General features: G+C 40.2%; 1 pseudogene across 1 annotated transcript in view; it reads right to left on the bottom strand.

The window, feature by feature from the left end:
* The window catches only part of LOC307103842 (large ribosomal subunit protein eL28-like), a 60,084-nt pseudogene that overhangs the window by 18,897 nt on the left and 20,281 nt on the right, over positions 1 to 20,906 (bottom strand). Inside the window, exons 2-4 of the transcript XR_013815262.1 lie at positions 7,662 to 7,776; positions 6,909 to 6,981; positions 2,395 to 2,820 (exon numbers count right to left, since the gene is read on the bottom strand). The product of XR_013815262.1 is annotated as a large ribosomal subunit protein eL28-like (transcript). The remainder of the gene's footprint in view (positions 1 to 2,394; positions 2,821 to 6,908; positions 6,982 to 7,661; positions 7,777 to 20,906) is intronic.

Raw genomic sequence — 20,906 nt, forward strand, 5'->3', positions numbered from 1 at the left:
ACCAAACAGGATAAATACAAATAATAATAATAATTTAAAATTTAAAAAAAACTATACCTAAGTATATCATGTTTAAACTACAGAAATCAAATATGTAGAAAACATATTGGGGAAAAAAACACAGGGAAAAACACTTTACCTATAGAGGAGCAAAAATAAGAATTATATCAAACTTCTCAGAAATATGGAAGCAAGAAGAGAAAGGGGTGAAATATTTATGGTGCTGAAAGAAAAGAACCCACAAACCTAGAATTCTGAAATCTGCAAAATTACCCTTCTGAAATGAAAGAAAATTAAAGATTTTCTCAAACAAAAATTGAAGGTGTTTGTTGCCGGGAGACCTGCCTTGCATTAAATGTTAAAATAAGTTCTTCAGGGATAATAAAAATGATATAGTTCAGAAAATCAGATCTACATAAAAGAAGAGAATCAGAATTAAAACATGAAAGTAAATAAAGCATTTTTCTTATTCTTAATTGATGTAATAGGTAACAATTTGTTCAAAATAATCATATCAACAATGTATTCAATTATGTATGCTTATGTATATGCTATGTATAAGTATATGCTTATGTGTATACATGTATACTTCTGTACAATACAATGAATGATAGTAATGACATAAGAGATGGGAGGGAGGAATTAGGAATGTTTTGTTATTATAAGGTACTTGCACTACCGGTGAAGTGGTATAGTGTTATTTGAAAGTGGACTTGGATTAATTGTAAATGTGTATTACAAACTCCAGGGAAACCATTAAAAACAGTAAAAAGAGAAGTAAAGTTGATATGCTAAGAAAGGAAAGAAAATAGAATAATATAAAATGCTCAATTAATATCATAAAAGGCAGAAAAATAAAAACAAACAACAAGAGCAACAAACAGAAAACAGTAACAACTATGTAGATATTAATCCAACTATATCAATAATCATCTTTTCTTTTTTAATATATTTTTATTGATTTCAGAGAGGAAGGGAGAGGGAGAGAGAGATAGAAACATCAATGATGAGAGAGAATCATTGATTGGCTGCCTCCTACACACCCTCTACTGGGGATTGAGCCTGCAACCCAGGCATGTGCCCTTGACCAGAATTGAGACCCTTCAGTCCACAGGCCAACACTCATCCACTGAGCCAAACCAGATAGGGTTCAATAATTATCTTAAACATCAGTTATCTAGATACACAAATAAAAAGACAGACATTGTCAGAGTGAATCAAAAAACAAGGCTTAAACTATATTATGTCTGCAAGAAATCCACCTTAAATACAAACACACATATAGTTTAAATGTAAAAGGATGGGAAAAGATATATCATGCTAACACTAATCAAAAGAAAGTGGGAGAAACTATATTAATTTCAGAGAGCTACATAACATTCAAAGCAAGAAAAGTTATCAGGAATAAAGAGGGGCATTACAAAATGATAAAGAGATCAATACTCCAAAAAGACTAATAATCCTTAATGTGTATCCACCTAACAGCAGAGTATCAAAGTAACATGACACACACACACACACACACATACACACACACACACACACACACACACACACAGCAAACAACAAAAAATGATAGAACTGCAAGAAATAGATGAATCCACTATTATACTTGGATAATTTAACACCTTTCTTTTGCATAAAGCAAAGCTTCTATGATACAAGTTGTGATGTGGATGAATTATCATTATCTTGATTGCTAATATTCATTAAGCACTTGTCTACAATATTTCATGGAATCTAACATTCTATAAATCATCAGACTCTATTAATTTATCAACCACCAAGAAAGAAAGAAAATTTCAGAGATGTGAAAAAGTGTGAATCTCAGAATCAATGAAAAATAGTATGTACTCTATGTACCTAAAAATAGCAAGTACTCTATGTACCTAATTTTATTTAATTCTCAAAATAAACTTTTAGGGCTAGTATTATCACTTGGGCCATTTTTCAGATGAGGATATAAAGGTTTAAGTTTCTTATCTATGAGAAATCCATGCCTGCCTGTACCTTAGAATGGAATAGAAAAGGGACTATGGGACAGAATCCAAGTAGATCGCTAATAAATCAGTTCTTACCTCTCACACCTGGAGTTTTGCATTACAAACAACAACAAAATGCAATGACCTCTTTTCCCCACCATATATGATATGCAAGAATGCATATCCCTTTGCTTGTGCCCTATATATACAAGCATTTCCCAGAGTACGGAAGCTCAATTACACATTAACCTGCTGCCTTCCTCTTAAAAAGAAGATAATATTCTGAGAACTAGTCTAGTTTTCTGGAATTTAGGGGGTTGTCATTCTATTTACTCTACTTTTTTGTGTTTAGAACTTTTATAACAAAAGTGTTTTTTGTTCGTTTTGTGTTTTGAGGAAAGCTGACGGATACCTTTATTGCTTTGTGGGGAGGGGGTGTTCAGAGCTCTTGGTGGGGCTGCCTGCTTCCTATTCACCATCACGGGCTTCTGGCTGCGCAGGATGGCGCGGGCCCCGCGGATGGCGACCATGCACAGATCCGGGCGGTACTCGTTCTTGCGGATCATGTATGGGATGCTGCTCAGGGTGGCCCAATGTTCTTGTTGATGGTGGTCCACACGGATCTCCGCTTCATGATGACCACCACACGCCCACCGTCTTGCAGGGAATCAGCCCCTTGTAGCGAAAGGAGTTGTGGGCCTTCGAGTTATTGGGTTTGGGCTGTACCTCTGCTTATTCCTCCTGATCAGGAAGCTGGAGCAGTTCCGCACGATCCTCCATTGCAGGTGGGCCGACATGCGGCAGCTGCTCACTGTGCCGCAGCCAGAGACAGGAAGAGCTAATTAAAAAGTTGTGGGTTTTTTTATCAGAATACATTGTTATAATGATAGTCAACATGTATTAAAACTTTACTGTTTATCATACACTAATTTTTTGTTATTGTTTAAAGTATTACATATGTCTTCTTTTTCCCGATTGACCCCCGCCCCTAACCGCCACTCCCACCCCCCAGAACAAGCCCCCACCACCCCAGTGTCTGTGTCTGTTCACTATTCTAATATGCATGCATACAAATCCTTTGGTTGATCTCTAACACCCCCTCCCTGCCTTCTCTCTGAGGTTGGACGTCTGTTCAGTGTTACCTTGTCTCTGGATCTATTTTTGTCCATCAGTTTATGTCGTTCATTATATCTCACATATGAGTGAGATCATGTGATATTTATCTTTCTCCGGCTGGCTTATTTCACTTAGCATAATGCTATCCAGTTCCATCCATGCTGTTGCAAATGGTAAAAGTTCCTTCTTTTTTATAGCAGCATAGTATTCCATTGTGTAGATGTACCAGTTTTTTAATCCACTCATCTGCTGATGGGCACTGAGGCTGTTCCCAAATCTTAACTATGGTAAACTAGAGGCCTGGTACACAAAATTCGTGCACTGGTGGGGGGAGTCCCTCAGCTCAGCCTGCACCCTCTCCAATCTGGAACCCCTTGGGGTATGTCTGACTGCCTCTCACAATCCAGGACTGCTGGCTCCCAACTGCTTGCCTGCCTGCCTGCCTGCCTGATTGCCCCTAATTGCTTCTGCCTGCCAGCCTGATCACCCCCTAACCACTCCCCTGCCAGCCTGATCAATGCCTAACTGCTTTCCTGCCAGCCCAATCACCCCCAACTGCCCTCCCCTGCAGGCCCAATTGCCCCCAACTGCCCTTCCCTGCTGGCCCGATCACTCCCAACTGCCATCCCCTGCCAGCCCAGTCCCCCCCAACTGCCCTCCCCTGCAGGCCTGGTCGCCCCTAACTTCCCTCCCCTGCCAACCTGGTCACCCCCAACTGCCCTCACCTGCAGGCCTGGTCACCCCCAACTGCCCTCCCCTGCCAGCCTGGTCACCCCCAGCTGCCCTCCCCTGCAGGCCTGGTCGCCCCCAACTGCCCTCCCCTGCTGGCCAACTTGTGGCTACCATCTTGTGACCACATGGGGGTGGCCATCTTGTGTGAGGGCATTATGGTCAATTTGCATATTACCTCTTTATTATATAGGATTATGCTGCTATGAACATAGGGTGCATATGTCCTTTTTGATTGGTGTTTCCGGTCTTGGGATATATTCCTAGAAGTGAGATTACTGGGTTAAATGGGAGTTCCATTTTTAACTTTTTGAGGAAACTCCATACTATTTTCCACTGTGGCTGCACCAGTCTGCATTCCCACCAGCAGTGCACTAGGGTTCCTTTTTCCCCACATCCTTGCCAGCTCTTGTCGTTTGTTAATTTGTTGATGATAGCCATTCTGACAGGTGTGAGATGGTACCTCATTGTCATTTTATTTTGCATCTCTCGGATGATTAGTGACTTTGGGCATGTTTTTATATGTCTCTTGGCCTTCTGTATGTTCTCTTTCAAAAAGTGTCTATTTAGGTCTTTTGCCCATTTTTTTATTGGATTGTTTATCTTCCTTTTGTTAAGCTGTATGAGTTCCCTGTAAATTTTGGAGATTAAACCCTTATCTGCGATAGCATTGGTAAATATGTCTCCCATGCAGTGAGCATTCTTGTTTTGTTGATGGTTTTTATTTTTTATTTTAATGTAGTCCCATTTGTTTATTTTCTCTCTAGTTTCCATTGCCCTAGGAGCTGTATCAGTGAAGATATTGCTATGACAAATGTCTGATATTTTGCTGCCTATGGAGTTTTCTAAGATTCTTATGGTTTCCCTTTTTACATTTAAGTCCTTTAATCATTTTGAGTTTATTTTTGTGTATGGTGTAAGTTGGTGATCTAGTTTCATTCTTTTTGCATGTAACTGACCAATTTTCCGAACACCATTTATTGAAGAGACTGTCTTGACTCCATTGTATGCTCTTGCCTACTTTGTCAAATATTAATTGAGCTTAATGACTTGAGTTGATTTATGGGTTCTCTGTTTTGTTCCATTGGTCTATATGTCTGTTCTTTTGCCAGTACCAGGTAGTTTTGAGAACCATGGCTTGGTAATATAGCTTGATATCTGGTATTGTGATCCCTCCAACTTTGTTCTTCTTTCTCAGGATTGCTGTGGCTATTCAGGGTCTTTTTTTATTTTAGATGAATTTGTGGAGAGTTTGTTCTAGGTCTATGAAATACGCTGTTAGTATTTTAATGGGGATTGCATTGAATCTATAAATTGCTTTGGGTAGTATGGACATTTTAATGATGTTGATTCTACCAATCCATGAACATGGTATGTTCTTCCATTTGTTTATGTCTTCCTCTATTCTTTTTTCAATGTCATGTAGTTTTCCAAGTACAGATCTTTTATCTCCTTAGTTAAGTTTATTCCTAGGTATCTTAATTTTTTTTGGTGCAATGGTAAATGGGTTTTTGTGGGTTTTTTTCATTTCTCTTTCTGTGAGTTCATTATTGGTGTATAATAAAGCCATAGATTTCTGGGTGTTAATTTATATCCTACTACATTGCTGAATTCAGTTATTCACTCTAGTAGGTTTTTGATGGAGTATTTGGGGTTTTCTATGTACAATATCATGTCATCTGTGAATAATGACAGTTTTACTTCTTCTTTTCCAATTTGGGTGCCTTTTATTTCTTGTCTGATTGCTATGGCTAGCACTTCTAGTACTATGTCGAACAGGTGAAAGTGGGTATCCCTGTCTCGTTCCTGTTCTTAGGGGAAATGGTTTTAGTTTTTGCCCATTGAGTATGATGTTGGCTGTAGGTTTGTCACATAAGGCTTTTATTATGTTGAGGTATGATCCCTCTATTCCCACCTTGCTGAGAGTTTTTATTAAGAAAGGGTGTTGGGTTTTGTCAAATGCTTTTTCTGCATCAATTGATATGATTACGTGATTTTTGTCTCTCAGTGTGTTTATGTGATGTATCACATTTATTGATTCATAGCACTAATCTTAAGATCACATACCTAATAAATGGTGGGGCTGAGCTCAGTCCTAAAATATAGCTACAGGACATAGGGCATGTACAGAGGAGAGGGTTGCTTACCCTTTCTGAGGCTTCAATGAAGAAACTGTCTAATCAAAGTCTTGAAGGAGAATTAGTGTTGAGTGTGAAAATGAGATGAGAACTGTGTGTGTCAAGACAAAAGGATGGAAGGGTACTTTTAGGGAAAGACTAGGAAACCACAAGTGGCGATTCCTAAGCAGTGTTCCACACACACTGCATGCGTGACAAATGGCCAGTTTTCCTGAACACTCTGCCACGTTAACCCATGACCTCAGTGTTCCTATAGGTATTTTCAAGCAGTTCTCTTGAGATGAAATATAATCGATTCATTTGCATTCACATAGGGAATGAGTGACTTATCCTGCCGACACGGAGTGCTCAGAAATCTAGTGTGTGTGCATGCACTCAGAGAACAAAGGCATCTGGCCTCATGAAATTTCTCTTCTTCTCAACAGTCAGAGAGAACTTGATCCATCAAAAGCAAAGACAAAAACAAAAAAGGTCTGGGGGGTTAGCGTTTGCATAAAGGGCTAAGAAGTTTTAAACTGATTTGCCTTAAAAAAAATAATAAGAGGGAAAGAAAAAGATTAAACAAGTATCACAAACCCTCAGTAACTTTTTGTTGAATCTGGGCTGGGTTAAGGAGGAGCAATAACATTCTCTTCTTGTAAAAGTATGTTTGAAAATAAACATAGTAAGGGTTTATTATAAAAAGGGAAGAAAAGGAAGCTTGATTAAGCAGCAGATTCTTGCCATTTCCTTAGCAGCGGGGCTGACTCTCCGAGCCCCCATGCAGCCTGGAGTCCCAGGCTGAGGCCTGTGGGGCCTCCCGTGTGGCTGCCCTGAGAAGGGCGGCGGAGGCAGAGGCGCAGCTGAGTGGGCAGAAGGGGAGACAGGAGAGAATGGGGATGGGGAGGAAAAGAGAAAGGAGAATGAGTACAGTGAAGGTGGACTCAGGAAAGAAAATACTCACTGAAAAGCTGACAGATTAGCAATCCCTTGTGATGGCTGGGGCTTTCAGGAGCAAAGTTGCTGAAAGATTGACGCTGAAAGAATGAAAGCTCAGTCCATAAGTCCCTGAACATACTGGCTCCCCCAAAATACTTTCAAGTATTACATTGAAATACTCTTGAATGGATTGTGTTATTTTCAAGATATGTGGCTTTATTTCACACAAATTCATAATTTTCAATCTCTCAAATCGCTTTTTTACCACACATGAGAAATAAAAATCTATAGTAATGTATAAAAATTACTAGCCTGAAACATTTCTTTTTCCAGTTGGCATGTGGATTAGATACCTGGAAATATTTACATTGGAATATTGTCTATTCACCCACTTTGATTATCACAGTGATAGCTGGGTGAAGCCAGGCAGTCAATAGATTCATTAAAAACACAAAATCGTGCCCTAACCAGTTTGGCTCAGTGGATAGAGCGTCGGCCTGCGGACTGAAAGGTCCCAGGTTTGATTCCGGTCAAGGGCATGTACCCTGGTTGCGGGCACATCCCCAGTAGGGAGTGTGCAGAAGGCAGCTGATCGATGTTTCTCTCTCATTGATGTTTCTAACTCTCTATCCCTCTCCCTTCCTCTCTGTAAAAAATCAATAAGATATATTTTTTTAAAAAAATACAAAGTTGTGCCTTAGTTGGTTTGGCTCGGTGGATGGAAGGTTGGCCTGTGGGCTAAAGGGTCCCAAGTTCGATTCCAGTCAAGGGCACGTACCTCAGTTGCAGGCTCGATCCCTGACCCTGGTCAGGGCCCATGTGAGAAGCAGTCAATCTATGTGTCTCCGTTACATCGATGTTCTCTCTGTCTCTCCCCCGCCCTTCCGCTCTTTCTAAAAAAAAACAATGGAGAAAATATCCTCAGGTGAGGATTAACAACAACAACAAAAAAAGTTGATAAGAAGAGTGCAGTTTGCAAATGAAGTTTGTTAAACTCACTAGTTAAAAGCAGAGAAAAAGAAAGCCCAGTCATTAGTTCATTAGAATAGAAAAGGTTTTTCTTTTCTTTTTTTCTTTTTTTAGTTAATCCTCACTTTCTCCATTTATTTATTTATTTATTTATTTATTTATTTGTTTGTTTGTTTGTTTTAGAGAGAAGGAGAGAGAAACATCAACGTGAGAGGACAGGGACCAATCCTGTAACCCAGGTACATGCTCTTGACCAGGAATTGAACCCTCAACCTTTTAATGCTCAGACTGACACTCCAACCACTGAGCCCAGCCAGGGTGAAAAGGTTTTTCTTAATAAAAGAACTGTATGAAACTGACAGTTAAAATCGAATTAATTTTTCTATGACAGCTATATTCCCTGACTAGGGAGCACCACTACAGAAGTCACTTTCAAAGCTTTGCTCGTGTAACAAGATATAAAATTCCAAATACTTTCAGTAGATCCTTTTATCTGTTACACTTGTTTGTGCATTTCTTCACCACGCTGAGCCCCTGAAGGGTATCTATCAATTAACTGCATAGGATAAGGACAACTATTTTGCTCTGGACTGATAAAGTTTATAAAATTGTCTGGAGACGTTTAATCAGGCTTAGAAACCAAATCTTAGTTCAGGCTTGGAGGAATTTATTTTCCTTCGAGAATTTGTTTTGCCACTTTGGCCTACGCAGCCCCTGGCCAGGCCAACGGGCACACAAGAAAGCCCCTCGGATGAGCAGGCACTTCGCCTGCAACCTGGTGCATTTATTTCCTCTCTTCACTCGGTTCTCCTAAGACCATCCTCCCGGGATCCTTGCTGCAAAAAACTGCCCAGTCACGAGAGTTGAGTCATAAAAAGTTGAATGGTTGTCTTCTCTGGTTTCATAGGTGTGTTGTTTGTTTGTTTGCTGACGTGCAGCATTAATGCCAGTTTAGCTGTGTGACATTTCTCTGACGTCCAACCCCGGTTGTGGACCCCCGGATTTGTCCGGCCCTCCTCCCAGAGCCAGACTTGTTTTCCCAGGCACTTGTGCATTCGGAGGCCTAGAGAGGAGGGAGGATACGTGCACAGGCGCACAAACACAAAATCAGCTTCCACGGAGGATGCAGCCTGCCGCACAGTGGGAACCCAGAGAGACAGGGCTGCCCATGTAACAGATGCAAGTTTCCCGTGCTCTGGTTCAGCTGGGAACACAGGCTGTAAAGCAGAAATAAATCACGTGGAACTTGCTGTCATCTCTCTGCCTTCCTGCTAAACCCTCCAACACTGCCGCTTGACTGGCTGGAGTCGCTGGAGTTTTTCAATGAAGGCTGGAGACTGGCGTTGGCAGCACGGCCTAATTTTTAGCTAATACCTCTGTGGGTTCTGCGTTCGCATCTGGCCAGTGCTGTCATGCTGGGTATGATTATAATAGGCTGCTGCTCTTTCCCAAGCAGGAAGCTGGAGTCCTGTTACCCACAGCCCAAACAGAGGCTGCTTCCAAACACAACAGCACATCACAGCCAGGGAAGGGTCTGCGGTGTGGGACTTCTCCCAAGGCATAAAAGAGAGAGAGAGAGAGAGAGAGAGAAATGTGTTAACTGTGCTAACAGTGCCAAGTAATATGCTTCGTTAAAAATTTAATCACCTACAAGTGCAAAACAAGTGCAAAGCAATCATGTTGTAATTAGCACAGCAATTAACACCTCCCTTTTCGATAGCACATGCATCCTAGGAAGTGCAGGATTGCAAGTGTTTATGCTGCTGACAGGCTCAGTTCCTATAGAGAAGGAAAAACTTGCTGAAATAGAATTTTGGGGGTTTTGGCATGTGGGTTGTTATGTGTTCGTGAAATCGCAGAACCAGCTGCCATTTTGGTTTTGTGCAAAAGTTGCGCTACTATGTGATGTAACGAACCAACTTCCCCACTTTTGTGCGTTCTCTAAGCTCCTTTTTAGCATCGCCTTCCCTTTTTCTAGGATTAAAATATTAATAAATCAGTATAGGGACCAAATCTGCATGCCAAATGGTGCTCCATACCCCACCCCAAATTGTCATCCTCAGTCTGTTATTGGGATTGTACGAATGGTATTCACTCTATCACTTCACAGGACGCTATGGCACCAAGCCTGGCCGCTGCTCTGCTTAGGGGTGAAGAGCCAGTTTGTTGAGGAAGGGGAAAGGAAGGAAGGTGGACCCTCGCTCCTGTGTACCACCCCGTATCAAGCCCAAATCTAAGAACATGACACAAGATCAGTGTGGCACTGCCTGCTAACCTGATTCACAGGTACCCCCATGCTCATCTCAATACATAGAGACTTTAGGAGAAGCAGCTAGAAAAACAGAGCAAACAGTCTTCAATTCCCATCGGACAAAGAGAGTTGAAATTTCTTTAACTTTCCAGTCTATCTCATGTCTGCACCCCAAACAGATGAATGTGTGGCAGAGTGTACGGTCTGAAATGTTACTTATTAGAAATTATCCAAAGCCCCAAAGTCTTTGGCACAGTTTAGGTATGACTATGAAAGTTGGACCTAGCTAGTGACTCTAAAACTTTAAATGTGTTTGAAAGAAGTTTTATAAGAATATTTTTAAAAGCTAATGAAACATCCAGGGATTTAAGAATTAAATGAATAGCCTGAGGAAAAAGTAAGTGAAGTATTTAGAATAAACTTGTCTTATTCTTGTTGGCCATTGATAATGCATGTGCTCAAAGGAGCAGAGGAAATATTTGGAGTGTGATGCTTGGGGAAGAGAAAAGCAGTTGCCTAAACCTCTCATTTCTGCAGTTGGCTTTGTAGCAACATTGTAAAGATCTGAGGAGTGAAAAGCAAGAGTAAGAGGGCTAACATTCCAATATTCTGCAGACTCTCTAGAAAAGTGCAGGCATTCACAGGGCTTCTCACTTTACTGGTTTGCTATTTCATTTTCCCAGCAATTCTTTTGTTTAAGCTCCCAGAGAGCTGAGAAAAGAAACCTCAGCCAGATAGAAGACATACTTTTTAAGTGGGGCAATTGCAACAGAAAATTCACACTGGAAAGCTCAGTAGGAAGTAAAATGAAACCCCTGTTTCAAATACAAAGAGGACAAATGTCTTATTATGCTAAGAAGCCTCAAATTAAATATGGAGAGCTAGTTGGAGTAGACAGTTCCCTGAGTCAGAGTTTTTATTCATTCTTACAAAACTACATTTTTTGAGACGGATGTTCTTTAAATATTGCTATCATTTGTAAAACTGGTTGAAAATGTCTGCTGTATCGTAGCCTTAATCCAAAGACTCGGATGATATATTCCTGCATTTGCATTTATTTCTAATAAATTTTTCCTCTGCTGCTCAATTTTTATTTTCTCTTTTATCAGAAAGGGTTAAATGCCAGAAAGTTTAAAAACAAAGTCATTATGCAACTTTAGTAATCTTCTCCTACACACTTGCTAGTTCATTCATTTATTTAATAAGGAGTACGTACTAGATATGCCAGACATTAATCTAGGACTAGGCATTCTTTGCAATATAAAAACAAACTAACAACAAAGAATAAGAACCGGAGGCTGTAAGCAACAAGAGGAGCTTTTTTTCACTGTCACATCACATCCCCAGTGCCTTGCACAGAGCCCCTCATGCCTTAAAAATCTGTTGAATGAATCAATAAATGACTCAATCAATGATCAACCAACCTCATCCTAAGTTGACAGTCTAGTAGAAGTAAAGTCAGTATATATATCTAACACAACTTCTAGATCAATGAGTACTCTACAAAAGAAAAATATGAAGTGCAAAGGAAGGATGGATATAATACCCCCATTTTAGGTGCTGGAGCGGGAGGAGAGAATAAGGATGATAGAACAATAAGTGTTTTAGTTTTGCAAAACCCCAGTGTCTCCATGGGAATAATGTTGGGAAAATGCTGGAAAGGTAGATCGAGGCCAGAGCACAGAAGCCTTGAATGCCTGCCAAAGAAAATGAAGTTCAGAAAGGGAAGCCAATAAAGGAAGATTAATCTAGCTACAATGTATAAAACTGATTAGACTAGAAATTGACTGGCAGCAAAGAGACCAAGTAGGGAACTACTGGAATAGTTCAGGCAAAAGTTCAAGTTCACCTGACTGGGTAAGGCAGTGTGGATGAAAACGGGGTAACAGCAAGAAACTGGTAAATTTCTAGCAGAAGCTATCAAGTGAGAGCTGAGCTATGTCAAACACCACGCTGAAGTCTCAATGCCTGCTGGCAGGGAAGGTACTGGTTCCAGTCACAGAAATTGGAAACATGAAACAGAAGCATTGGGGGCAGAGAAGATGAAGATTTTGGTTTAAGATAGACTTTTGAAGGGTTGGCTGGATATTTGGTGGCAAATGAAAGGTACTCGGATATGTCAAACTGAAGTCCAAAAAAGATGTCAGGATCAAAAGTAAAAATAAAAAGTTAAGATCCTCTGCATATTGTTTTGGAATCAGTCGTGGGGCTGAAGGCATGGAATCATATGAGAGAGGAAAGCAAAGTGAGGATAGCACCTTGAAGACAAGACAAGTGTGGGAGTAAGAAGGGAAGCCAGGGAGGACAGCGGGTAACTCAAAGCTATGAAGTCCAAGGAGATGCGAATTTCCAAGTGCCTGTGGTGCCAAATGCTGCAGAGAGATGAAAGTAGATGGAAACTAAGGAAAGGCCAGTGGATTGGATTTCCAGATGTAGATTGGTGACCTTGGAGAATACAATTTCAATAGACTGGTAAGGTCAGTAGATAGATTGCAAAGGATTAAGGGTAGAGAGGATGGCAAATCATTGGAAAAAGAGAGTAGAGACAATGCTTTCAAAAAGACTTGCATTTAAGGGAAAGGAAAAAAAAAGACTATCTCAGGAAAGAACAGGTCAAAGGTCAGTTTCTTTAAGACAAGTGTGCCTCAAACTGAAAGAGGGCATTTATCAAATAAGATACAAGCAGGAAGGGATCATTGGTGAAGCAAGTTTTCAGAGCAAACAAGAGGAAATGTGATGGCCTGGGAGCCATAAAGGGAGACTATAACCCCAGAAAACTAGTAGAATTTCTTCCTCTGTGGCAATAGGAAATGAGGAAAAACTTAATGAAAAGAAATACTTTAGTGGATAGAAATAAAAAACTTTGATGGACTCAACATTCTCCTTAAAATAGGAGTCAATTAGGACTTCCACTTCTGGGAAGATGAAGTAGGTGTACTTTTCCATGTTGCTTCTGCTAAATACAACTAAAGACACTGGGCATTATATGTAAAACAAATATGACTCTGAATGGTGGAAAGAAGGAAGCAGACCAGCTTAGGACCTCAGGACATAGAATGATATAGTGATGAGTTCTGTGAGTTTTCCTTTTGCCTCATATATTCAAGATTTGGAGCTAAGAAGTCAATCTGGAAACTCCAAGCACAGCAAAAACAAACAACAACCAGAGAACCAGAAAAAGGCAGCCTAGCAAGACAGAAAAACTTTTAGATAATAACTGTTCTACTCTAGGAAAACTCTATAAAAAACAAACAACAACAACAAAAGAAAAACCTGTGGCCCCATCCACACTCATACCAACAAAGGCCCAGTGGAGGGTAGATTTCCACCTATATGAGGCTATAACAAGTGCACAAACACACCCACAGGAATGATAGTCCTCAATGAAGACCAAACAAGGAGTTGGAACGTTCATCCCCACCAGAAGATGTGTCAATAGAGGCCACAAGAAAAGCAGTAATAAGGCACCCTACTGCTAGGGGCTAATTCCAGCAGGTCATAAATGCAAGAAGTTCATCAAAAGGTTGGTGAACCTTGAGGCTTCAGCAGGGCTGAAGATACAAGTTATTGCCTCCTGCCAGACAGCCAAAGGCAGTTCACCCAACCTAACAATGCCTACTGTATACCAAACCTTACCTTTGATATGTATATCTGCTTTGCTTTAGGGAAATTTGTGTTAATAAAAAGCTAGGGGTCCAGAGATTCAGAGAATTTGGTTACTGAAGCTAGGTCTCCTCTGGCTCCCCAAAATGCCTTCCAAATTTATATTTCATGTTTAGTCTCTTTATTAATTTACTCACAGCCCCTTTTCCAGATTCCTGAACCCTTCTAGATGCAGGGAAACACCCTGGCACCCTACCCTCCACAGGGTTCTCAGTAGAAGCCTGGTGGAGAGCTGAAACTCCTGTGGATGAAAAGGGGCCACATGCTAACCTGACTAACTCAGGAAGGCTTGCATAGCAGCCTTGCAAACTCAGAGACCTAAAGTAACCACAAAGGATGGTCTGAAATTAAAACATTTTAATTAAAAAGCAGTTTATAGTGGGCAGTCATGCCCTAGGCCATTGAGATTCTGCTTCCCAACAATTATTGACATTTTGGCTCAAATAATCTCACAAAAATTATTTACAGTTTTGAATGTCCCTTATGTTAACACTCCCAGCCCCTTTCAGCAATAATGAGGAGCCCCTTGGACTTCTACTCTCACGTGTCAGTAATGAGGATGTACCACCCCTCTTCTACTGCCATAGTGTCAAAAGAAGCCATCTAAAACAGAAGATTTAAATAAGATCAAGAATTTCATAACATCAGACCACCAATGTCCAGATTTCAACTGAAAATCACTCATCAGTCCAAGAACCAGAAAGATCTCAATCTGAATTTAAAAAGACAATCAATACATACCAACAATGAAGTAACAGAAATGTTAGAATTACCTGACAAAGATTTTAAAGAAACAATGATCATAAATATGTTCTAAAAAGCAATCAAAAACACACTTGGAACAAAAGAAAACAGAAAATCTCAGATAAAATAAAGAACAACCCTAACCGGTTTGGCTCAGTGGACAGAACGTCGACCTGCGGACTCAAGGGTCTCAGGTTCAATTCTGGTCAAGGGCATGTACCTTGGTTGCGGGCACATCCCCAGTAGGGGGTGTTCAGGAGGCAGCTGATCGATGTTTCTCTCTCATCGATGTTTCTAACTCTCTATCCCTCTCCCTTCCTCTCTGTAAAAAATCAATAAAGTATATTAAAAAAAAAAAACACAGAAATTCTCAGCAAACAAATAGAAGATATAAAAAAATAGAAATTTAGAACTAAAAAATACAAATTTTTAAATTATGCAAAAGACAGATTTTAAAAGTGCAATAAATTCTCCAAATAGGATAAACTTAAAGAAATTCACACCATGAAACACTAAATTCCAACTTCAGAAATCAACAGCAAATAAAAAATCTTGAAAGCAGCAAGAAAAAAAATACCACCTTACCTGTGAGGGAACAAATAATTCAAATTACAGCAGATTTTTCATCAAAAATCATGGAGGCCAAAAACATAATACTTTATAAATACTGAAAGAAAAGAACATTCAATCAAATTTCATATCTAGCAAAACTATCCTTCAGAAATGAATAAAGGAATATTCAGTTAAAGAAAACCTCACCAGCAAATCTACTCAAAAAATGGCTAAAGGAAGTTCTCTAAGCAGAAAAAAAAACAAACAAACAAAGAACACATGCCAGTGTAGCTCAGTGGTTGAGCATTGGCCTATGAACCAGGAAGTCACAGTTACATTCCCAGTCAGGGCACATGCCTGGGTTTTGGGCTCAATATCCAGAGGGGAGTGTGTAGGAGGCCGACGATCAATGATTCTCTCTCATTGTTGATGTTTCTATTTCTCTCTCCCTCTCCCTTCCTCTCTCTGAAATCAATAAAAACACTTTTTTTTAAATAACACAGCAAGCAATGTTATGGATAAATACAATGTGCTTTCCTTCTCCTCTTGAGCCTTCTAAATTATGATTGACTAATGACGCAAACACTGTGTGATATGGTACTAAATTATGTGGAGGAAATATTTAAGAATTATAATATGAAAAGGGAGTGTTGAGATGTAAAGAGAGGCAAGTTTTCTACACTTTACTCAAAACAAGAAAATGACATCAGTAGACTACAATAACTTATCTATAATAATAAAAGAGTAATATGCTAATTAGACCAGACGTCATTCCAGACATCCTTTCGGACAAAGCTGGGGCCGGAGGGAAGCCAGCCCGGGTCCTGGGTGCAAGAGGGAAGCCGGTGCCAGCAGCCGGGGGAAGGAAGGCCTACTCTTGTACAAATTTCATGCATCGGGCCTATAGTGTATATATAAAAAACTCTCAAAACTCAACATTAAAAAAACTAACAATCCAATTGACAAAAAACACACAGAGACACAGCAAAGGGAACACACAGATAGCAAACAAGCACATGAAAAGATGTTCACCATCATTGGCAATTAGAGAGATGCAATTTAACACTGTAATGAAACATCACTACATACCTATTTGAATGGCTTAAAAAATAGTGACAACAGCAAATGCTGGCCAGGATGCAGAGCAACTCAGTTGCTCATACACTGCTGGAGGAAATGGTATTGCCACTCTGCAAAGCCAGTTTAGCAGTTTCTTACAAATTTAAACACGCAAATACCACATGACTTAATGATTAAACTCTGGACATTTATCCTAGAGAAATGAAGATAAAAATTATGCACAAATGTTTATAGCAGTTTTACTCATAATGGGCAAAAACTGGGGGGGGGGGGGGAGGGTGGCGAGGGCAGATGTCCTTCAACAGATGAATGGTTAAATAAATGGTGGTAAATTCATACCATGGAAGACTAACCATACATGCACATATATGTAAATATGAGCCTGTGTGCTGATACACGCAGCAACCTTCAAAGAATTATGCCTAATGGAAGAAAAAATCTCAAAGGTTACACACTGTATGATCTGATTTATTATAATTTTGTTAGAATTATGCAAATGGAGAACAGTTTGGTGAATGCAGAGGGGGAGGCATGGGAGGGAAGTAGGTGTGGCTACAAAAGGGCAAATGAGAGGACCTTGGAGAGAGAGAGAGATTTTCTGCATCCTGGCTCTGTCGATAGTCCTGTTGTGAGCATGCACCACAGCTGTGCAGGAAAGGGTACATGGATTATCTGTACTCTTTCTTACAACTACATTTTTATTTATAATCATTTTAAAATAGTTTAACTTTAAAAATAAACAGAACTGTGGCTGGTACACAGTGGTGTATATAAGTATTTGTTAAGTAGAATTAATTACTAAACTAAAAAATAAAATAGGGGAAGGCACCAGGAGGAGGTGGGAGTAGAAAACTTTTGAATAGGTGCTGTATTTTTTTTTTTGACAGGAAGTCAGAGATTATTTAGAATTGCTTGTCTCTCCATTTCCATATTAACCATAGAAATGCATCAAAATATCAAAATGTGCACACATAAATACCTATACTCAGCTTCTCTTGAAATATTTGTTTGTTTGTTTTCACAAAGTTTTTCTTTAAGAGGGGAAATGGGCTTTCTGTTTTTCTTAGCCCCAGATGAAATCTATTAACCTAACAGTATCAAGAGAAGTGGTAGGTTGACAAGGGGAAGTGGTAAAAAAATATGGAGGGCCAGAGAGAATTCTGTTGGCCTGAAGATTTTTTTGAAGTTGTTTACAGACACAGGTAATGAATTACATGGTTGAGTGACTGCATGAATGAACACAATCCTCAAAGATCTGAGCACACACAAACGTGCACTGCACCTTTGGGTGTTTCAGAAATGTTTCCCACTAACACCAGAGGCAGATTTAAACTTTTGATTACGAGGTCTTTAGATGGGTTATTATTCCTGATATTAATAACTCCACTTTGCATAGCACATGTGGTTTAAAAAACATTTGACATCCACTCCTTCTGTAATTATAGTATGTCACACTCAGAATTTAGAGGTATATAAATTCTATATCTCAAGAGCAAAGTAGAATGTCAAAAAAACTAAAAAGAAAAAGAATGCAGTGGGGAAGGGAAGGACATATACGCTTCAGGGGAGTGGCAATAGTAGTAGTAATGGAAGCGGCATTGACCATTTACTCAACACACAGTAACCAGCTGTGAGTGCTTCACATGCATTATCACATTTGGTCGCTTTCAGATCATCGCCATCAATACCTCAGTCTTACAGATGAAGAAATTGAGGCCTGCATAATTAAAGTTGTACTACTGGGAAATAGTCAAATGAGTTAACAAAGCTTGATGTCCACCAAGCTTGATGTCTCTCCACCCACCCACCTACCCACACTGCTGCACTGTCCTGAGAGCAGAAAATGACCTTGGAGAGGATGCATGGCATTTAGCTTAAGGTGCCCTGTTTCTTCAAAACTGGAAAAGGGAGAGGAATTCAGGGATGTCAGGGCTGGAGCCAAGGAACTCGGCCTTCCTTTAGGGATGGTCCAAATTTAAACATCCACTGGAGTGGGAAAAACTCCATTCCTTGATTTCCAATGGTTTCCTCACATGGTTTCCAAAATCCATTTGAAGTCTGGTGCTATTTACGTAAGGACAGAATTAAAATGAGAACCCTCTTGAAGTGTTCATTTGTTAGGCTTTGTTATGACTGTTAGTGTTAGCAATTATTTAAATGATACTGGTTAATTTGTTTTATTGTTGCACATAGTTTGATTTATTTGCTATTTATCAATTCACTTATATAATGAGCAGGGTTAGATTAATAGATTTTAAAATGTGAACTCATTTCCACTAATGTTTATGAGCTACATTTGTAGATTGGGTTAAATAAAACACAAGCAGGAATTAGGATTACTATACATTTTTGAAGTAATAAAGTAGGGATTCAAATATGTTTCAGAAATAAATAAGATATGCAGATTCAAAAAGGAAACTGCCTACTAGAGATGGAAGACATAGCCCAATTTTGCCACAGAAAATATGTTTCATTTTCTTCCTGGTTCCCTCCCCCCCCCCCCCCCCCCGCCCCAATGAAAATCCTTCTGTAGATGCCTCACTGAGAAAGGCTTGCATGCTATCCTGCTCTGCGCTGCTGGTCACTCTGGGCTGCTGGCCGTGGCACCCTGGCAGTCAGGCCACATCTGAGACAGGTGCTGAGGGGTAGCCTCTGCCATCCCTGCTGAACCACGCAGGAGGGAGAGGGAAGGTAACAAGGGAGATGATGGCGTTTCCCTGCAAGACCCTTTGCATGCTCAGAAACAAGCAAGCTGGTCAGACTGATCTTCTAAGTCCGTGGTTGGCAAACTCATTAGTCCACAGAGCCAAATATCAACAGTACAACGATTGAAATTTCTTTTGAGAGCCAAATTTTTTAAATTTAACTTCTTCTAACGCCACTTCTTCAAAATAGACTCGCTCAGGCCGTGGTATTTTGTGGAAGAGCCACACTCAAGGAGCCAAAGAGCCGCATGGGGCTCGCGAGCCGCGGTTTGCTGACCACGGTTCTAAGTAAATGGCTGAGAACTAGGTGCTCCCTGGTTTGTGAAGGATGAACCTTTGCTAAGTACCAGGGTACTGCTGAGTACACTCCAAGAAGATTGATGAAGTGGGCCCTCAGCCCCCAGGGAAGAATTGATTCCTCTCACTTGGAAGAGCAGCAGAAATACCAGTTTCCTAACCAGAGAAGCAGCCAGAGCAGTGATAAGTTACCTGTACTGGCCTGAACTGGCCAACTTGTTCTTAAGTCCAGATGCCCCAGTCAAACAAGTGAGCTTTGCATAAAGCAACAATGCTGGCTATTGGGGCAGGTTGAAGAACAGAAAGCTTAAATAGGCAGCTTAACTTCTCCAGGCATTCATGGTTGTTATGGGCTGAATTATGTCCCTCCGAAATTCCTATGTTAAAGTCCTAACTTGTGGTTCCTCAGAATGTGACTGTTTTTGAAGGAAGAGTCTTTAAATAGCTAATTAAGTTAAAGTGAGAGGTCTTAGAGTGGACCCTAATCTAATAGGAAGGCGACCTTTTAAGAAGAGGGGACTCGGACACAGACATGTAACAAGGGAAGACCAGGTGAGGACGCAGCGAGAAGGCAGCATCAGTAAGGTAGGAAGAGAGGCCTCAGAAGAAACCAACTTTGCTGACATCTTGATCTCTACCTTCTGGCCTCCAGGACTGTGAGAAAGTGAGTATCTGTTGTTTGAGCCACCCAGTGTGGTGCTTTGTTATGGCAGCCCTAGCAGACTAAGGTGAGTAAACTAAAGTCTGTGTCACACTCCTACCATCAAAGTCAGGCTCCCAGCCCCTGTCATAGCAACACACTGATGATGTGTTGTCATAATTTCAGTACCGGAGGCTCAATGTTTTTTGTTTGTTTTGTGTGTTTTTTTACTTATAAACTAAAGGAGATTCTGGGTTATCCCTATTATAATGTCACTCTTTTTTTGGTGTGATGTTTTCTTGAATGGAGAGAAAGGGGTAAAATTACTGCTGGCAAGAAAATGGTGCATAGCACAGCCAGAGTGGCTCAGTGGTTGAGTGTCAACCAGGAGATCACAGTTCGATTCCTGGCCAAGGCATATGCCCAGGTTGCGGGCTTGATCCCCAGTGTGGAGCATGCAGGAGGCCGCCGATCAATGATTCTCTCTCATCATTGATGTTCCTTTCTCTCTCTCCCTCTCCCTTTCCCTCTGAAATCAATAAAAATATAATATTTAAAATAAAGAAAATTGTACATAATAGTAAGTCTATTGTTCTATATCTCAGCTGTCATCTACATGCCATAAAAGTTTTGGCAAATCCAAATGATTGAGGTGCTATAATTCTTAACCCATAATTCTTTATTCCTGTAATTCTGTTTTCTTCAAATTTATTTTAAATGTTAAATGTCTTCCATAAATAAATGTTTAATAAGAAAATGGCAGGAGAGATTAACAAACTCCTTTATACATGAAAAATAGAGGGTGAGTGATCATCAAAATCAGGGTTTTCCCTTAGGAATGTTATGAGCATCATTTACTTATTTAAAAACTATTTACAGGTTTTGAACTAAATAATCTTAACCTTCCAAACTAGTTACCGTTTGGGATATAGGAGGAGTCAAAAGAATGAATATGAAAACGTACAGATCTGGCCTTGTATTAAGGACCTAAAGGCTTAGGAGTCAGTGTTCGATGACTGTTAGGTGCACGGGTGTGCAGGCAGTAGGGCTCTCCCACAGGCGAGGCTCTGATGAGTCACTCTACCCTACTACCTGTTCACCCTTAAAGTGGGAATATAAATA

The sequence above is a fragment of the Cnephaeus nilssonii genome (assembly GCF_951640355.1).
Source record: "Cnephaeus nilssonii genome assembly, chromosome: 7".
Lineage (NCBI taxonomy): Eukaryota > Metazoa > Chordata > Mammalia > Chiroptera > Vespertilionidae > Cnephaeus > Cnephaeus nilssonii.